Consider the following 21353-nt stretch of genomic DNA (forward strand, 5'->3'; position numbering starts at 1 on the left):
GAAACTGTGATTAAAAATCTTCCAACAAACAAAAGTCCAGGACCAGATGGCTTCACAGGTGAATTCTATCAAACATTTAGAGAAGAGCTAACACCCATCCTTCTCAAACTCTTCCAAAAAATTGCAGAGGAAGGAACACTCCCAAACTCATTCTGTGAGGCCACCATCACCCTGATACCAAAACCAGACAAAGACACTACAAAAAAAGAAAATTACAGACCAATATCACTGATGAATATAGATGCAAAAATCCTCAACAAAATACTAGCAAACAGAATCCAACCACACATTAAAAGGATCATACACCACGATCAAGTGGGATTTATCCCAGGGATGCAAGGATTCTTCAACATACGCAAATCAATCAATGTGATACACCATATTACCAAATTGAAGAATAAAAACCATATGATCATCTCAATAGATGCAGAAAAAGCTTTTGACAAAATTCAACACCCATTTCTGATAAAAACTCTCCAGAAAGTGGGCATAGAGGGAACCTACCTCAACATAATAAAGGCCATATATGACAAACCCACAGCAAACATCATTCTCAATGGTGAAAAACTGAAAGCATTTCCTCTAAGATCAGGAACGAGACAAGGATGTCCACTCTCACCACTATTATTCAACATAGTTCTGGAAGTCCTAGCCACGGCAATCAGAGAAGAAAAAGAAATAAAAGGACTACAAATTGGAAAAGAAGAAGTAAAACTGTCACTGGTTGCAGATGACATGATACTATACATAGAGAATCCTAAAACTGCCACCAGAAAACTGCTAGAGCTAATCAATGAATATGGTAAAGTTGCAGGATACAAAATTAATGCACAGAAATCTCTTGCATTCCTATACACTAATGATGAAAAATCTGAAAGAGAAATTAAGGAAACACTCCCATTTACCATTGCAACAAAAAGAATAAAATACCTAGGAATAAACCGACCTAGGGAGACAAAAGACCTGTATGCAGAAAACTATAAGACACTGATGAAAGAAATTAAAGATGATACCAACAGATGGAGAGATATACCATGTTCTTGGATTGGAAGAATCAACATTGTGAAAATGAGTATACTACCCAAAGCAATCTACAGATTCAATGCAATCCCTATCAAATTACCAATGGCATTGTTTACGGAGCTAGAACAAATCCTCTTAAAATTTGTATGGAGACACAAAAGACCCCGAATAGCCAAAGCAGTCTTGAGGGAAAAACATGGAGCTGGAGGAATCAGACTCCCTGACTTCAGACTATACTACAAAGCTACAGTAATCAAGACAATATGGTACTGGCACAAAAACAGAAACATAGATCAATGGAACAAGATAGAAAGCCCAGAGATTAACCCACGCACCTATGGTCAACTAATCTACGACAAAGGAGGCAAAGATATACAATGGAGAAAAGACAGTCTCTTCAATAAGTGGTGCTGGGAAAACTGGACAGCTACATGTAAAAGAATGAAATTAGAATACTCCCTAACACCATACACAAAAATAAACTCAAAATGGATTAGAGACCTAAATATAAGAGTGGACACTATAAAACTCTTAGAGGAAAACATAGGAAGAACACTCTTTGACATAAATCACAGCAAGACCTTTTTTGATCCACCTCCTAGAGTAATGGAAATAAAAACAAAAATAAACAAGTGGGACCTAACGAAACTGCAAAGCTTTTGCACAGCAAAGGAAACCATAAACAAGACGAAAAGACAACTCTCAGAATGGGAGAAAATATTTGCAAATGAATCAACGGACAAAGGATTAATCTCCAAAATATATAAACAGCTCATTCAGCTCAATATTAAAGAAACAAACACCCCAATCCAAAAATGGGCAGAAGACCTAAACAGACATTTCTCCAAAGAAGACATACAGACGGCCACGAAGCACATGAAAAGATGCTCAACATCACTAATTATTAGAGAAATGCAAATCAAAACTACAATGAGGTATCACCTCACTCCTGTTAGAATGGGCATCATCAGAAAATCTACAAACAACAAATGCTGGAGAGGGTGTGGAGAAAAGGGAACCCTCTTGCACTGTTGGTGGGAATGTAAATTGATACAGCTACTATGGAGAACAATATGGAGGTTCCTTAAAAACCTAAAAATAGAATTACCATATGACCCAGCAATCCCACTACTGGGCATATACCCAGAGAAAACCGTAATTCAAAAAGACACATGCACCCGAATGTTCATTGCAGCACTATTTACAATAGCCAGGTCATGGAAGCAACCTAAATGCCCATCGACAGACGAATGGATAAAGAAGTTGTGGTACATATATACAATGGAATATTACTCAGCCATAAAAAGGAACGAAATTGAGTCATTTGTTGAGACGTGGATGGATCTAGAGACTGTCATACAGAGTGAAGTAAGTCAGAAAGAGAAAAACAAATATCGTATATTAATGCATGTATGTGGAACCTAGAAAAATGGTACAGATGAGCCAGTTTGCAGGGCAGAAGTTGAGACACAGATGTAGAGAATGGACATATGGACACCAAGGGGGGAAAACTGCGGTGGGGTGGGGATGGTGGTGTGCTGAATTGGGCGATTGGGATTGACATGTATACACTGATGTGTATAAAATTGATGCCTAATAAGAACCTGCAGTATAAACAAACAAACAAAACAACTAATACTAAACTTTCATTGGGTTATTTGTATGGAAATATGTTAATATAAATGTTTCAGACATTACATGAAATTTCTAAAAATCTTATATTTGTATGTGTATGGAAATATGTATGGAAATATGTTAATAGAAATGTTTCAGACATTACATGAAATTGCTAAAAATCTTATATGTTCTGGTATAATGTTATATGTAATAATCCTAGTTATTACTTTAAAATGTATATCTCAGAAATAACTAATTTTCTTGTCAACTGCATTATTATGAACTTTCATCAAATCTTTAACCGTGGTCATTTTTAAGTCTTTTGTCATAAAGAAAAAAAAAAAAAAGAAAGAAATAGTCAGTTAGTTAGTTAATTGTGCCGGGTCTTAGTTGCCACAGGCCAGCTCCTTAGTTGTGGTAATGAGATATTTTATATTCTTTTTTGTTCCTGAACAAAGGCCTCAGAATCCAGTATTTACTTGATAATGCTCACAGCATAGCTCAGCACGGAATAGCCACATTGTTTTTCTTTGGCTGCTATGTACCAAACAGCCTTTTGTACTGTTTTACCAAATGCATGTATTTAACACCTGTTTTAAAAAACATAGTGAGATCTCAAAAACTTGAAATTGACTAAAGTAAGATTCTCTCTGTAGTACTACTTATTTGACCAACACCACCTGATAACACCGGTGTGGTGCACCGAGCCTTACTCTAGCATATCGGGATACACCCCGTTTCGACAAGTGTTCATCCTCCAAGTCCCCAAGGCCTCTCACACACTGCCAGTGAAACTGCTTCCTGCTTGGGAAAGAGTGCCCCAGTTCGTTTCTTTAGAAGCTTGAAGGCTATGTAAGCCCTCCAAAAGGTTAGAGGGCAAAGAACAACTCTAAAACTGGCACATTTGTTTAAAGAAAAAGACTTGTCAATATTACAAGAGCCAGCTTGCTTTCACTTGTGACACGTTTTCTTAGGAGGCAAGGGATGTGGCCATGTGACTTGGACAAGCTGTTTCCCTCTGTCTCAGTGTCCCACCTGTGAGTGGGTAGTCTGACGAAGCTTAATGACAGACATCTGAATAACGATCATGAACAGTGGCATCTAATTTCCAAAATAAAAACAGGAGAATGAGTATGTCTTTCACAACAGGACGTCAAGTCTACCTCAAAGATATTGGTAGCCTTGAGTCCACTGCTTCTCACTGAGTGCAACTGTGCCCCCCAGGGGACATCTGGGGAAGTCTGAAGGTGATTTTGGCTGTCACGACTGGGAGGAGAGAGAGGGAATGTTACGGGCACCTAGTGAGTAAGAGGTCGGGACCTTGCTAAACACTCTACGATGCACAGGACTCACACACCACAGCAAAGGTTTATCTGGCCCCAAAAGTCAATGCCTTGGTTGAGAAACCCTGCCTTAGAGCAAACCACGGATACTCATCTTTAGCAGGTAACAGGGCATTTACTACCCACCTGTAAACCTACAGACTTCCCGACTTACACAGCTAATCCTGTGGCAGGAATGAAATAGAGAGCGTGTGACCATCTGGTAGTACCTAGGTTTGCCCCTCAAGTCACATGAGACAGTGCTGGAGACTGACATTTTCTATATTGGAGGTCTCTGGCAAGCCACCAGTTTTCTAACCTAAAAAGTCTAAGCAGCATTGTTACAATACACATAATAACACGACAATTCTGCTTTTATAGAGAAATTCGATGTGGGAAAGGAGCTTATCTGACATCAGAAGCAAATGCTTTGAACACATCACATCTGCTGGTTCGACTGTCAAATCTTGACAGCTGGAGACGTAGGAAGGTAGACAGGAGAGAACAGACCAAAGTTACGGGCCTGCTGAGTCCTCGGGGCTAACCATAATACACTTCGTACTGCCCTGGGTCCAGGGGTGTGTTCTAACACCCTCTCAGTCACTTACGGTCCATAGACAGACCAAGTATAAATTCACAATTACCAGCAAGTGTACCAAAAAAAGGCAGAGTTAAGAAACTTAAATGCGAGCCCTACCTGGTCTTTTTCTTCTTCATCGACAGAATCATCCGATTTTGCTTTTTCAGGGTCTTCCTCAGGTTTCCGTTTGGCAGGCCTGTCACACACACACACACAGTAAAGCCAACTGTTAGCTCACCAGACCCTAGACCTCCAGTGGGCACGAAACAACTCATATTCCTCCCTACCAAGAGTACCCTCTCTTTGGAAAGATTCAGGGCATGGTCCCCTCTTCCCTCTGAGAAGCCCTTTTTGCCAGGACATTAAAAGAAGCTTCGAGCTTAATGTTTCTTTGGATGACAGGTTTAGAATACCACCATTTTGCAAACCTTAAGAAATAATGGATCTAGACTTTGATCAATGGCTGCTACAATCACCGAAGAGACATTACATGCCTCTGATGGACAGCCCCATGCTGTCAATGAAGTCTCACAAAATAAAGCTGGAATCTGATCAAGACTCTAGACCTAACTACCAGTTTACAGAAAACTGGAGGCAAGGGAACACATTAACCACCAAAACGATGCAGTCAGCCAGACCTAGAAGCTATTAGAAAAAAAGACCTATTTTCTTTAAATCAATGGCAAGAAGATAAGGAATCTATCACTCGAAAGGCTTAAGGAGCAAATCAACCAAACTCTGTTACACAAGGGGAAGAATGAACACTGCTATATATTTGTTAGTAAGGAACTGTTACACTTTATAAGGCCTGTTTTGTCTTCTTCAAAAGACTGTTTGCTAGATGTTAGCAATTATGGCAAAATATGAATAAAAAACTTGTCAGAGAAAGAGACCTTGTCATCTAGAAATACAGTATGTGTGGATAAGATGACATGTCCGATTTGTTTCAAAGTAATCCAACTGGGAGGAGATGGGTGGGTATGGAGCTGTAATCCATTTGGAACAATTTTCACTTGGAGCATGTGGGGGTATAGATGAAACAACAGCCAGGAGATGTTAACTGTTGACACTGGGTGATAGGTACACAGGGGTTCATTTTACTATCCTTGGTAATTCTGTGCATGTACATTTGAAGTTGCCTATGTGAAGAGTAAAAATGGATGAGATCTTCAGAAATGCTGTTCACGAATGTCTAATAACAGAATATCAAAAGGAAAACCGAAGCAATGTGGAAGTCAGAATTACTAAGTTACATCCTACTAATTTATATGTGTTTTACCAAAAACCGTTGGCCCCTAAAATGGGGGCTGTCCATTCATTATATACTGACCTCCTTGTGAAATGAGATGTGATGGTGGTCTGCCTGGCAGTTTGCCTTCTAATCCTGGGGCTAGATGAGACTTCAGCTGCTTAAAGAAAAAGAAACAAAAAAGCCACTATGAATAAAGAGTTCACAGCCAAGGTACAGTTCTTCAGCATTACCAAGCTGGTGCAGAGACCAGGTTCTGAGGATTAAGTAACCTTCTCTTCTTATTCTCAGCAACCACCATCTTGATAAACTCATCAAATTAGCACCTGCCAGTCTGCTGGGCCATTTCAACACAAGCTCTTGTATGAGGGGCCCAACCCTGAGACGCACAAGGAAACAGAGCCTCCGTTTATTTCGTCAAAAGATGAAGTGGCCAAGCACCTGACCTGAGCTCAAGTCCCATGCTCTTTTTTTAAAAATTCCAGAAGAGTTACTCTGACTACAAGTGGGGAAGGAGTCTAAGAATAAATGTTTAGCTTAAACAGGCATGTAACTTACAAGTCATAGATATCAGCAGCTCCTGTTATCTTATACCTCATAAATTCAACCGCATTTGGGGATCTAATGCTCTATAACTTGGTTGAAGACAAAAATTTAAAGTATATATCTAAGCTAGTTAGACGTATACACAAGAGGGAATTCCACGGCGGTCCAGTGGTTAAGACTCGGCACTCTCACTGCCAAGGGCCGGGGTTCGATCCCTGGTTGGAGAACTAAGATGGTACAAGCCGAGCAACACAGCCATCCCCCCACCAAAAAAAAGGATACACAAAAAACAAGTACTGCCGGTGGAGGGGTTGTGTGTGGGGGGAACAGACAGACCCTATGGCGCCAAGTCTGTCCTCCCCTTAGGTGGCACCAGATTCCAACGAGGTCAAACGAGTCAAGCGCTCTTACAGTTTGTTTCTCCATCGGACTTGCTTCTCCTGGGCATGCAAAGTTTGGAAACAGGTTTGGGGGACTTGTTTTTCTCTGCTATTTCCACTCTGCGCTCCTCACCACTTGTCTGGCTCCCGTTTTCTAGACAGCCGTTCACTTCCCAACTGAAAGCATGAGCTCTGTTCTCCAAGGACAAATCTTTATTTAAAAGGGATCTGCCTTGAGCCAGGTAGCCCTCCTACAGCAGGAAAGGATCATTTAAGTAGCAGTGACTGTAAACAAGGGGCCATGAGAGAATAAGGAAACACAGGCGCTTCCTTCATAACTATCAGGGAACAGGGAGAGGTGGGATTATTCTGCCTCCCTGGTCACAGACAAGTTACATGGGAGGAAACGTTTTCTAGCCGCCGGGATGCTGACGACTTACCTCTGATAATTCTTCTCTATGTAGTTTGGTTTTCAAGTCACACAACTGATTCTTTATTTCTGTCTGCAGAAATTCACGCAAGAGATTCCGTTTCTCCTTCATGCATTCCTAAGGGAAGGACAGAGGTTTACAAGTCTCCACATTCCCAAGGTAGGAACCAATGGACTAATACACAAATAGTTACACTGCCTGGTCACATAACAATGACTGAATGGCAGGCAATGCTGAGCCGGCCAAAAAGAAAACTAAATATTCGCAAGACATGTTCCTGATGTTTCTGTTAAGATCATATCACACACCATCTCCAGAGTGGTGACAAATGGAAAGATTAGAGGTGAAACAGACACATAATAGAGTACTAGAACAAAACTGATTTGGAAAAACAGTGTGACCAGGACAAGTTATAATCCAGACTTGATGGTACGGAACCCAGACTGGGAAACTCGATGAGTTACCAAAAGCTAACCCATAATAGCCTATTAGTACAGCACATTAGACAGAAACATCCACGTCATCCTCAACTTTAGGGAAAAGAGAGCCAATTCCACTTAATTTTGTTTTTATGAACTACATAGTATCTGTCAAATGGTCACATTTGATCATATATTTTGTTAAGGTGGAGATTACCTTACCTTTTCTGTTAACTATCTCTTTCCAAATCTTTGAGCCTGGGGGAAGAAAAGGGAAGAAACAAACGCTTGTTCAGCAACATTGTCCACCTGTAAGAATGCCACACTTTAAAGAACTTTGGAAATAAGTTGAACATGAATGTTAGAAAAAAATACAATGGTTTTTCCCTCCCCCAGTGTCTAGAATGCCCTACTGTAATGCCTGCACGTTAAGAAGTTATTTTCAATATGAATGAGGTCCCCCTTTTGGGGGGTGGTTTTCTGATGGTGGTAAGAGATGATATAGGAGATTATCTTCCGATAATATAGGGAAATCTATCTAAAGTAATTATTCAGTACTTGCCTGATAAGTCAAATTTGAAATTCTTCCATTTCACTGAATTCTTTCCTTCTTTCAACTTTTAATTAATAGAGTAAATTACATGATCCCATCACTCTCTTCAAGACAGTCTATAAATAACCTTAAATGTCATAAGTCGGAATTCATTACAGAAATTCACCCGTCATTTTCCAGTAAAGGAAAGCAGCAATTCAAATACAAGCAGTAATACTGTAGTGTATCAATTTGTTGCAGAGAAAAATGTTTATTTAAAAATTTCAAAATACTTTGTATACCAGCCCTCACTAAAAGTATTTTTTAACTGTACTGACATGGACCTGAACCCTTAAGAATTCATCTTTTTCCTCATTATATTTTGTAACCTGACATGCTTTGAAAATAGGCATATATTTTTTAAGTTACAAAACTATTTCAACTCAAAGAGTTGTTTAACTTAGGCAAAAAGAAGAGATTAACAATATTATACTCAAACAATTTGCTTCCAATAGATAGAACTGAAGGGGGTATAAAATGACATTCCTCAAGTCTTCTGGATTTTATTTACTCATTGTAATGTACAAAGAGACCCAGGTCCCACCAGGTTAGGGACGTTGCTTCTATGATTTATCTTCTAAAGACAATGGATGAGCAAACCCACCTCCCCTTTAGCCCTGGTTAGCATCAGTCCCAGTGAACCTTCATTTCTCTTTCCTATCTAAGTCAAGCTATTCCTCTATAATAACCCATTCTGAATAATGATTATTGAGATTTAAATAACAGCTTTCCAAAAACAACTCTATAGCAATTTATTCCAAATTAGCCCAATCTACAGTTTCTTCTTCATTTTAAGTGAAAAAGTAAAGAATAAAAACATTAGCTAATTTTTAACACATCATTTATCAATGATTCAAGTTGAAAACTGCTTCAACTTTAGCATCTCATGGGTACAAACGGATAAGGAATTTTATGCTAGAAGATTTGGTTGGATACCTGAAGATGTGGTTTATTTATGAGAGTTTTTGTGTTGTGTGTTGATAGATTTAACAACTAAAGAGATTTTGAACATCTTGGGGAGTACTCAATGACTGTCTAATTGTTTCTGTAACTTAGAATGTTTTTCAAGCGCACATGATATAAAAAGTATTATATTATAAAAGTAATATAATTTTGTCTTAATGGATTCTTTCCTAGAAATGGAGCAAATGTTTTGGCTACCAAATCCTTGCAATGATATTTAGTACTGTATTTTTAGCTTCTGCTCTTCTTAAATAACCCAAAAGCTGTACTTTTTATTTAAACCATGAGAACATAAAAGTAGGTGTATAGGTCAAGAGAAAGTACATCCATTTTGTGTCTTTGCCGACTCTTTTCAGATTGATATGTCATCTTTGTCTGAAATAGCAAGCCACATAATTTTGCATAGAAAATAAGAAACATACCTAGAAGTTATTTTTAAGTGTTAACATTTAAAGGGACCAGCACTACATAATATTTTTAATTCCATAAATATTTACTGATATCTGCATTATTATAACTCTCAAATTTTTCCTTAGAATTTTGAAAGAACTTCCTTCATTCCAGTATCATGGAAAAGTTTTTCAAGCTTAATTCAACAGGGTATTTCAACTAGCCGGTATCTTTGATCTTTATTATGGTTAATTTTTCTTCATGAAGTGACCAAATTTGAATAAGGCTGATGGTCCATCATGGGGGAGATTCATCTCTCCGGCTTCTTCCTGCTGAGGGAGAATCATCTTTGGTTTGTGACATCACAGTCTGAGCTGGGCAAGTGGCTGTGATAGCAAACCGAGGATTATATCCCTTCAGTGTGAATGAGCTGCAAGAGATGTGGGTGCTATCATTTCAAGTCCTGTCACAGAGACACTACTGAGATGCATGACAGGAGTCAAGTGAGGGAAAGATGCTTGCATTGCAATTGTCACTTTTACAGCATCAGCCATTAAAGATAAAAGTACCATTTCACAGTTTCCTTCATTATTAATTTAAAAGAGGGAGTAAACGTCATGTTAATAAAACTCACAGATAATGATAAAATGGGAGGGAGGAAAGTAACCAGCGAGTAACCAGACAATAAAGGAAGAGGGACACGGAGAGTGAGGGATGGGTGCACAACTCAGCCGCGCCTCTGGCCACAGGAAGAGCAAAAAATAGAAGGCGCCAGCGCGCAGTGGCGGGCTGGAAACCCTCCGACCTCGGAGAACTGCGGAGAACCGGGGACCGGAGTCAACAACGGCTCCCAGGCGGTCCCAGCGTCCCGACCCGCACCCGGCCGCGACACAGTTTCCACAAACTGAGACACACGGAGCCCGCGCGAGGGGCGGCGGGTCGCGCGGGCTTCCCCGCCGGCTCCCCTGCAGGCCGGTCCCCCGCAAGCCGAGCGCACGAAAGGGCGCCCCAAAGGCGCCGGCCCAAGGCGCCCGCTGCGCTTTCCCTCCCGAAGGTGGGCTGCAGGGCCCAAGCGTAAACCCTGAGACAACAACACGCGCACCACGCCGCCACGGGGGACGAGAGGCCGGGCGCCCACCTGCCCGGACACCCTGCATTTCTGGAATCACCGGACGCCTGTGTAAATTTCCGTTCGGCGTGTCATTTGCCAAAGGCCACTCAAGATCAGGGGACAGGATGCCTCCTCTCCAAGGGTCCAGCCAGCCCACCCACTAAAATTACAGGACACAATGCCTCCGTTCCAAGGGCCCTGCCAGCCCACCCACTCAAATTAGGGGAGACAACGCCTCCTCTCCAAGGGTCCAGCCAGCCCACCCACTCAAGATCAGAGGGACAAAATGCCTAACTAAAACACCACAAAACAAAAACACAAAAAACTGGAGAGAGGAAGGAAAGGGTGTCCTCAAAAATAAAAAAGCTAAGCACGTTGACAGCGCTAAGAATAAACTACCAGGAAAAAGAAACCCTACATGTCAGATCATGAAGTACGGAAGGGCAAGCCCGCCGGCAGTCCAGGCCCGGGGGGACCGGGGTCCCCAGCCCTACAGAGCCAACGGCAGCCCGGCTCGGGCGCCCCTCGGAAGCGCGGGGTCCCCGCGGCCGAGTCTGCGCCCCCGGCCGGCCCCGGCTCCCCTCTGCCCACCCTGCGCGCGGGGGCTGGACACGGCCGCGGAGAACCACGGCGGGGCGGGAAGGGGGGCTCCAAAGAGGGTCTGGCGACTCGAGTCGCTCCGTTTCTCGGTGGGCTCAGCGCGCGCCGTGGGGGAAGAGGGGCGGGGGTCCGGGAAGAGGGGACGGGTGGCACTCACGTAGACCGGCAGCGGCCACGGGTAGACGGCGGGCTCGGCCCCCACGGACGACTCCAGCCTGGGCTCCAACTTCTCCCCCATGTCTTCGCGCGCGGCCCCCGCACCAGGCTAGTCTGGCGGTTGGGGGGAGGGGCGGGACGCCCGCCGGCGGGGGCGGGGCGGGCGGGCGGGCGGGAGGCTGAGGGGAGGGGGCCTGGCCTGGACCTCAGCCACCGCCGCCGCCGCCGCCGCCGCCGCCGCGCTCCCGTCTGGCCCCCGGCTCCCTCTTTGTGGTCACAGGCCCGGGACCTCCAGCGCTGCCGCCAACTCGGGCCGGCGTGAGGCGAGCACAATGAGCCGGGGCCGGGCTGAACCACTCACTCGCGGCGCGCGCGCGCCGCCCACCCCGTGGACTCGCCCGCTCCACCTACGCACGCACGCACGCACGCACGCACGTCTTCGGCTGCCCCCGGCCACCCGCACCGGCCCGAAGTCGGGACCCGGGGAGACCCCCTCGGGGCTTGGGGTGGCGGGTTCGACTCCCGCCCTTGACGTACCGTGACACACACACACACACACACACACACACACACACACACACACACACACACACACACCCAATAATAAGACTATAATTCCTCATTAAATATGACAGCCGGAATCCCGGCTTCTGTTCACAAAAATGCCCTGTATTTAGCCTATGCTAGGCACCAGACCCTGGACGCTCAGTACTGGCAAAAAAGGAAATGCCCTGCCCTCATGGCGCTGCCATTTTAATTGGAATAGTAGTGACAATGGTCAAGGGAGAAAATAAAGTGTCATCATCGCCACGGGGATGGTTAATCTCATGTGCGCACTGCGTGGGGCCCCGGCAACCACAAACATTATTCCAGATGTGGCCAGGAAGGTATTTTTCAGAAGAGATGAACACTGAAATTGGTCCACTTTGGGTAAAGGAGATTGTCAATGCCGTGGCGTGGGTGGGCCTCGTCCATCAGCTGAAGGACTGGAGAGAAAAATGAGGTTCCGAAGAAAGAGGGAACTGTTCCTCCAATGGCCTTGGGACATCAGCTCTTCCCTGTGTCTCCAGCCCAGAGTCCTGCCCTGACTTGCCTGCCTCACGGTCACATGAGTCAACTCCTTAAAACAAAACTATATATGTAAAAATACTGAATATATACAAGCCTATTAATTTGTATATGTGTGCATACATATTATATATATGTATACACATGTTTATATGTGCGTGCGTTTGTAGTATATGTGTAAGTACTATATACAGTATACATACAAGCCTATATATTTGTGTGTATATATTGTATACATGTATGTATGTGCATATATATAGTATACATTTTATAAATGTGAACATGCTGTGTATATACACACACCCATATATTGATATATGGGTGTGTGTAGATATACAGTTTATGTACACTGTATGTATGTATACAGTGTGTATTTATATATAGGTGTGTATATATGTTGTATACCTGTATGTGTATATGTTTCTAGGTGTTACATGTATATATGTATATACTATTATATACACACTTGCGTATGTATTTATATGTGTATGTACATGCGCATATTTACATATAGGTGTGTATGTGTGTGTATACATTGTATATATGTATATATCTGATATATATGATATATGTACGTGTACATACGATGAATTTATATATACAGTACATATATATTTTTATGCTATATGCTTTTATATGTAGGTGTATATGTGTGTCTATATGTATGTACGTGTACGTATTGCATGTATTATATGTGTATGTATGTATACTGTCTATATACACACCTAAATATCTTTGTATGTGTGTCTATATGTATGACATATATGTACCTAGGTGTGTATATTGCATATGTTATACGTATGTGTACATACTGTATACATACAAACGATGCATTTTATATGTGTGTATGTATAGTGTCTATGTATGTGGGTATTGTATATGTTATGTGTATATGTGTGTATACATACTGTAGATATACAAACTATGCATTTTATATGTGTGTATACAGGTAAGTGTGTATTGTATATACTATATGTGTATATGTGTGTATGCATACTGCATAGATACACTGCTGCATATTTTTGTACACGTGTACATATGTACGTGTGTGTGTATATACACACACACACACCCTATGGATTCTGTTTGTCTGGAGAACCCTCACTGATACGGACACTTATGACAATTGAGCACCTGCTCCTTGCCAGCCAGGGAGCCAAAGGCTTGTCCTTGCGGTGTCTCCCTTAAGTGTCACAAGTCCCAGGAGGGAAGGTGATGCGGCTGCTACCAGTTGAGGTGCCTCAGGGTCAGAGAGGTGCACAGGGTGGGGGGCTGGAGCCTGGTGGAGCCCAGGTGGAGTTCTAGCAGCAGTACAGCCTAGCAGTCCCACTTCCCCGGGTGCTTCTCACAAAGACGCCAAGGGAGAGACGGGATCTGAAGGAGGGGATGAGGAAGCTTCCGTGGGTCCGCAAGCCCAGACCAAGGCTGACTCGTCAAGGGTGTTAGAGGTCAGGACTGTGGTTACCCTGGGGGTGGGCTTACACAGAGCCATTCACATTCTGAAAAAGTATCCATTCTGCTCTTGTTTGTATGTTTACCCCCCTCCCCCAAATCTTTTAAAAACAGATTCTCTTGGTTGCTGGGAACACACACGGGGAAGTTGTGTGTGAGGGGGTGTGATCCAGGGGACAGGGAGGATAAGCCCCCCCACTCGTAGGGCCAGGAGTGGCTCAGCTTTGTGAGCTGAGGATGGCCCACGAGGTCCCAGAGAGAAGGGTCCCTGCTCCGTCCCTGCTCTGTGCACCCCATTCCCAGCCCGAGAAGCCCAGAGCCACCCCCCGCAACACACACACACACACCAGGGAGGAGAGCCAGTCACCCTGGCTCCCAGGCTCTGGCTCCAAGGCTCCCGGCACTAGGAGCTCTTTTCAGCTTTCATGCTCTGTCTGTCTCTCGCCCGCCCTCCCTCCCTCCTCCGCTTCTTCCCCTCCCGCTCCATCTGTCCTCCCCTCCAGCCTGCATTTCTACACAGGATGGCTCACAGACAGCTGCTCCCCGTGCCCACCTGCCACCATTCGATGGATGTCAAAGCAAACCCTGGGGACTTCCCTGGAGGTCCAGTGATTAAGACTCCGAGCTTCCACTGGCAGGGGGCGCGGGTTCGATCCCTGGTCAGGGAAATAAGATCCCACATGCCGCACGGCATGGCCAAGAAAAATAAATGAATAAAAAATAAAGTTATAGTGATGAAACAGCCCTAGTCGTGCAAGGATGGGACGTATAGCTCTATGGTATAGAATAAAGGTCCAGAAACAGATCTATGAGAACTTGATATGACAGAAAGTGGGGAAATTAAGGAGTTTTCAATAAATGGCATTAGGACAATTGCATATCCATGTGGGAAAAAGTAAATTAGAAAAAAAAAAAAAAGGCAAGCCCTGGTCAGGTGTGACCTTGGGCCCAGGGCCATTGGCACACGTTGTCATGTGGGATGTTCTTCCTTAGACTCCTCCCTCCCCCCTGTGTCACTGTCACTTTCTCCAGAACCTTCCTGGACTCCCCTGCACAAGCCCGGGGTGTGCCCTCACCCGCCCTGGATCACCAGAATTCCAATCCCGGCCCACCCTTCCCTGCCAGGTAAAGAACTGTGCATGGTCAATAAGACCATAGTGGTCATTGGCCATTGCTATTGCAGCTGGAATTGTTACTGTGTTTAGATAGGGTGACCAACACCCGCCCCCAGTTTGCCCAGGACCGCTCAGGTTTGAGCGCTGGAACTCTGGGGAAACCCTCAGTCCCGGGGAACCCCAGAAGGCTGATCAGCCTATTTAGGACGGATCTTTCACTTGATCTCCCAACCCCCGAGAGCCAGAAAGGGAATCTCCCCCCTCCTTCCATTGTAACCTTCATTCATCCATCCACTCATCCCTTTATTCAACTCCTTTATTCAGCAAGTATTTATGAAGCATCTACTACACAGCAGACACTCTTCTAGGTGCTGGGGACATAACAGCATCCCTGTCCTCAAAGAGCTCACGTTCTAGCGAGGGCAGCAAACAGTCGACTGAGAAGGTGTGATTTATCACATGGCGATGATGTCTCGGAGACCACTGCAGGGCAGAGGAGGTGGGAGAGGAAAGGGGCAGGTCTAAATGCAGGCGCTGACGGGATTGGGGCAGACCTTGCCCTGGGCCAGGCTGGTTGCTTCAACACAGCTGTCCTCGCCCAGGGCCATCCTGCCCCCGCCTCACCCAGTTCTTCCGTGATGTGTGGGGAAAATCTGTGGTTGTCACAACTGGGGGGGAGGGGCCCCTGGAATCAAAGGGGTGTGGCCAGGGCTGCTGCTAAACCCCACACAGTGCCCAGGAGGGGCCCTCAGCAGAGGATGACCCGCCCCGAATAACCCCAGTGCCGCAGGGGAGACCCTGCACTAATATTATTCAGACCCGCTGGTGCCCCCAGATTCCTGCACAGGCAGGGACTCTAACCGGGTCACCTCTGTATCCCGAGGTGACCTAGAGTGGGGCAGCCAGGAGGGCTGAGATGAGCATCGGGGGTGAAATGACAAATCTCTGTGCCCACTCTCCGCGCCGCACCCCAGGGGCGATGGCCTCTATCTCCTCCCTGTGCAGGTAGCTTTTCCCTGAGCCATTTCTTCTTGTCAAGGTCCCTGTCGCAGGTTGGGTTCCCCAAAGATGACGTTGAGAGCAAGGATTGGAGTGCAGGTGGTTGATGTGAGACGTGCAGCAACAGATACAGCTGCCATAGGGTCCCGCAATTCCACTCCTGGGCATAGATCTGGAGAAAACTCTAATTCAAAACTATACACACACCCCTGGGATCTCCTAGGTGGTCCAGTGGTTAAGACTCCGTGCTTCCAGTGCGGGGGGCATGGGTTCCATCTCCGGTCAGGGAACTAAGATCTCACATGCTGTGTGACAAAAAAAAAAAGAAAGAAAGAAAGAAAGAAAAAGAAAGAAAGAGAGAAAGAGAGAGAGGGAGAGAGAGAAAGAAAGAAAGAAGGGAAGGAAGCAAGGAAGAAAGAAAGGAAGAAAGAAATAAAGGAAGAAAGGAAGAAAGAAAGAAAGGAGGAAAGAAAGGGAGGAAGAAAGGAAGAAAGAAAAAAAAAAAGAAAGACAAGATACATGCACCCCAATGTTCACTGCAGCACTATTTACAATAGCCAAGACATGGAAGCTACCTAAATGTCCACTGATGGATGAATGGATAAAGAAGATGTGGTACATATATACAATGGGATATTATTCAGCCATAAAAAGAATGAAATAATGCTATTTTCAGCAATGTGGATGGACCTAGAGATTACCATACTAAGTGAAGTAAGTCAGAAGAGAAAGACACATATCATATGATCTCACTTATATGTGAAATCTAAAATACGACACAAATGAACTCGTCTACGAAACAAAAACAGACTCACAGACATAGAGAACAGACTTGTGGTTGCCAAGGGGGAGAAAGAGTGAGGGAGGGTTGGATTGGGAGTTTGGGGTTAGCAGATGCAAACTATTAAATATAGGATGGATAAACTACAACATCCTACTGTCTAGCACAGGGAACTATATTCAACATCCTGTGATAAGCCATAATGGAAAAGAAAAAAGTTTTACTTATAGGTTCCATCCCTAACTGAGCTGGCCCATCCCCTCCCATGGTTCTAAGTGCAGCCCGAGGCTGCAGACTTCCCACCGTGGTCTTCAGCTCCAGAGCAAGCCACCTGCAAACCACCCACATCTTTCCAGGGGCTGGCAACTCTCCTTTGCTACTGATTCCAAGACACATCCAGATAGCAAAAATGTGACCATGAAAAGAAACTCAGGCATGTTCAAATCAGGGAAATAACATTCTTATCTCTGTTCAGTACTCGCTTAATTTTAGAATAGCTTAGAGTTACAAAAAAGTGGCAAAGATCTGTACAGAGTGTAGAGTGCCGTGGACCCTGACCCAGTAACCCTATCTCCAACACGTTAGTACGTTAGTATGACATGTTTATCCAACTAAGGAACCAAGATGGATACATTGTTATTAAATAAAGTCCACACTTCATTAGCATTTCCCTAGTTTTCCCCTAACATCCTTTTTCTGTCCCAGTCTCCTCTGGGCTGTGACATTTCTCAGATGTCCCTGGGTTTTGATACCTTGAAAGTTTTGAGGAGGACTGGTCAGGTATTTTGTCCCTCAATTTGTTTGTCTGTTTGTTTTCTGATGTTTTCTTATGGTTGGTCTGGAGTTATGGGGTTTGGGGCGGAAGATCCAGACAGAGATAAAAATGCCATTCTCCTCAGGTCACATCAAGGATACACACCATCAACGGGACTTATGACAAATGATTTTACCCTTGATCACCTGGCCAGTAGCGTCTTTTTTTTTTTTTTTTTTTTTTTTTTGCTGCGTTGGGTCTTCGTTGCGTGCGGGCTTCTGTAGTTGTGCGTGGGGGCTCAGTAGTTCTGGCTCCCAGGATCTAGAGCGCAGGCTCAGTAGTTGTGGCCCACGGGCTTAGTTGATCTGCGGCACCTGGGATCTTCCCGGACCAGGGCTTGAACCTGTGTCCCCTGCACTGGCAGGCGGATTCTTTTCTTTTCTTCTTTTCTTTTGCAACCAAAACTTTAATCCCAAGGATTCTCACAAAACATATTACAAATGACAGCATGAAAAAAAAAATTGCACAGTAACTCAAAGTTCAGCTCTACAATACTCTTAATCCGGCAGGACACTGGTATCTTGATCATCTCAGATTTCCAAAAAATATTACAAAGAGCTATGTATTCATGTACAGCAATCACAGAGGGGACTTATGACCTAACTCAAAGGTAAACTAACTTCCTTGAAACTTCTTAGATTCTCAACTCCCTGGACAAGCTCTTGCCCCGTGTGAAGACTAGTGGAATTTTTAAACCTCTAATCTAGGGTAAGGGTGCGGCTTTCATTTTTACCTGCTGGCTTGTGTTCACAGCACCTTTTAAAGACTGCTTGCTTAACTACAGCTGCATACCATATCCCAGCTACAGAAAGTCTTTTCCATGTTTGCCAGTGTTGTTTCCATAATAGTAAACATCACACTTTAGGTGGGCAGGAGTTAAAGTTTTATTATCAGTCTAGGCAAGACCAAAAATTCAAAGCAAATTCAATTTTGCTTAAGGGAACATTGGAAGGTAACAATTCTTCATATCACATGCCTCATGTGACCCATTTCAAACCATAGAGAATGACACCTTTATGGGTCACTGTCCCAAGAGACAAACAAATGTGAACAACTAAAACATTTAAAAAGTGCACCAAGCTTCAGAAGTCTCAAACATAACTTGAATTTTCTGTACATACTCCTGTCAAATGAAGTTATTGCCTGTACACCACTCCTCTTGCAAAGTGGTCTTCTATTTCCTTTCATTTGACCTAGATCGGCTAGGAGACCTAGAGAAAGATCGGGACGGCTTGTGATTTCTCTCCTGGGACAGTCATCTCTCTCTTCTCCTATATCTAGAAAGGGACCTGCTCTGGCTGACGGAGAAGGCTCTCCATCTTGGAGATGTGTGGGAGGTGGAGGACTCCTCCTCCGATAATCATCTCGAGGGCGACGACCCCAAGAAGGAGGCGGTCACGATTTCGACTTCTCTTTTCCCCATTCGACAGGTCCACTCTTACTCGGCAGCCACATAGTGTTCTCCCATCTAGTTCTCGGACAGCATCGGCTGCATCTCGGGGATCTTCACATTCAACAAGAGCGAAGCCGGGAGGGCTTTTAGCAACCCACACACTTCAGAGTGGTCCGTAATAGCCTAAATCTCGTTCCAATTCAGCCTTGTTACCACTGTTTGCAAGATTCCCTACATAAACTTTACAGTCCAACGGACAGGAATCACGATGCAAGACCCTCGTGGCCTCCTGTTTTTCACGGGCCACAGGGTGGTCCCGGGCCTCTAGAATCTGGCAGCTGAATCTGCTCGCACAAGCTGTCCTGTGGGGATGCTTTTCCCCCTATGTGTCCAGCCCGGGGCCCCGCGGTCTTGGCCCGGCCTCCCCGGTGAGAGGGTGAACCCCAGCTCCCTGGAGCAGACACTCAGAGCCCTGGTGACCGGACTCACGGCTGACGGGGCTGGAGCGGCGGCTGGACATGTGTGGCCAGCCTGGTGGTGTTTGGCCCCCTCTGCAGTGCCAGTTCCAGCTGAGAAAGAGCCTCCCTGTGTTATTTTCTCCTGGTTGTGTAAGGATCCCCGGTGTCATCTGACAGAAATGTAGATGGTGTGTTCTTTCTCTCTTTTCTCCCTGCTTCCTCTCCTCCCTCTCTCCCTCCCTGTCCCTCTTTCCCTGTTCTGCTCTCCCTCTACCTCTTTCCCTCTCCCTCTCTCTCTCTCCCTCCCTCTCTCTCCATCTGTCTCTCCCTCTCTCCCTCCCTCTCTCTCTTTCCTCTCCCTCTTTCCTCTCCCTCTTCCCTCTCCTCTCCCTCTGTCCCTGCCTCTCTCCCTGTGCCTGTTTCCCTGTCCTTGTTTCCGTGTTCCGCTCTGCCTCTACCTCTGTCTCTCCCTCTCTGGGAGGGAGTGAGGGAGATGGAGAGACGGAGGGAGAGGGAGAGTTGGAGAGAGAGGGAGAAGAGGGAGGAGAAGGAGGGAGGCAGAGGGAGGGAGGGAGAGGTCTCTTCCTCCCTCCCTCTGCCTCTCTCCTCCTCCTCTCCTTCTCTCCCTCACCCTCTCTCCCTCTCCATCCCTCCATCATTTTCCCTCCTGCTCCCTCTCCCTCTCTCCCTCCCAGAGAGGGAGAGACAGAGGGAGAGGGAGAGGGGGGAGAGAGGGACACGGAGAGGGAGGGAGGGAGACAGAGAGGGAAGCAGGCACCCTCTCTCCTTCTCCCTCTCCCTACCTCCTTCTCCGACTCCCCCTCTCCTTCGCTCCCTCCCTCTCCTCTCCCTCTGTCTCTCCCTCTCCCTCCCTCCCTCTAGGAGAGGGAGAGGAAGGGAGGGAGAGGGAGAGGGAGAGGGAGAGATGTCTCGCCCTCCCTCCCTCTCCCTCGCCCTTTCCCTTCCTCTCTCCCTCTCCCTCCCTCCTTCTCCCTCTCCCTCCCTCTGTCTCTCCCGCTCCCTCCGTCTCTCCCTCTCCCTCCGTCTCTCCCGCTCCCTCATTCCCTCTCAGACAGGGAGAGATGGAGGGAGAGGCAGAGATGACGGAGAGGAGCAGAGGGAGGGGGGAGAGAGGGAGAGGGAGAGAGGGAGAGAAGAAGGAGAGAGGGAAAGGGAGGGAGGAAGAGACCTCTCTCTCTCTCCCTCTCTCCCCCCTCTCTCTCCTTCTCCCTCTCCCTCTCTCTTGTCTCTGCCTCTTCCTCCGTCTCTGGGAGGGAGTGAGGGAGATGGAGAGACGGAGGGAGAGGGAGAGGGAGGAGAGGGAGCGAGGGAGTGGGAGAGAGGGAGCTAGAGAGGGATAAAGGGAGGGAGAGAGGGATAGAGGGAGGGAGGGAGAGACGTCTTTGTCTTTCCTTCCCTCCCTCTCTCCCTCTCTCTCCCTCTCCCCCCTCCCTCTCCTGCTCTCTCTCCCTCCACCTCCTTCCCTCTCCAGAGAGGGAGAGGGAGCAGGAGAGGGAGAGAGGGAGGGAGAGAGGGAAAGGGAGAGAGGAAGACACCTCTCTCTCTCTCCCTCCCTCCCCCCTCTCTCTCCCTCTCCCTCTCCCTTGTCTCTGCCTCTTCCTCCGTCTCTGGGAGGGAGTGAGGGAGATGGAGAGACGGAGGGAGAGGGAGAGGGAGGAGAGGGAGCGAGGGAGTAGGAGAGAGGGAGCGAGAGAGGGATAAAGGGAGGGAGAGAGGGATAGAGGGAGGGAGGGAGAGACGACTTTGTCTTTCCTTCCCTCCCTCTATCCCTCTCTCTCCCTCTCCCCCCTCCCTCTCCTGCTCTCTCTCCCTCCACCTCCTTCCCTCTCCAGAGAGGGAGAGGGAGCAGGAGAGGGAGAGAGGGAGGGAGAGA

This window comes from Eschrichtius robustus, chromosome 1 (genome assembly GCF_028021215.1).
Source record: "Eschrichtius robustus isolate mEscRob2 chromosome 1, mEscRob2.pri, whole genome shotgun sequence".
In the NCBI taxonomy this organism is placed as follows: domain Eukaryota; kingdom Metazoa; phylum Chordata; class Mammalia; order Artiodactyla; family Eschrichtiidae; genus Eschrichtius; species Eschrichtius robustus.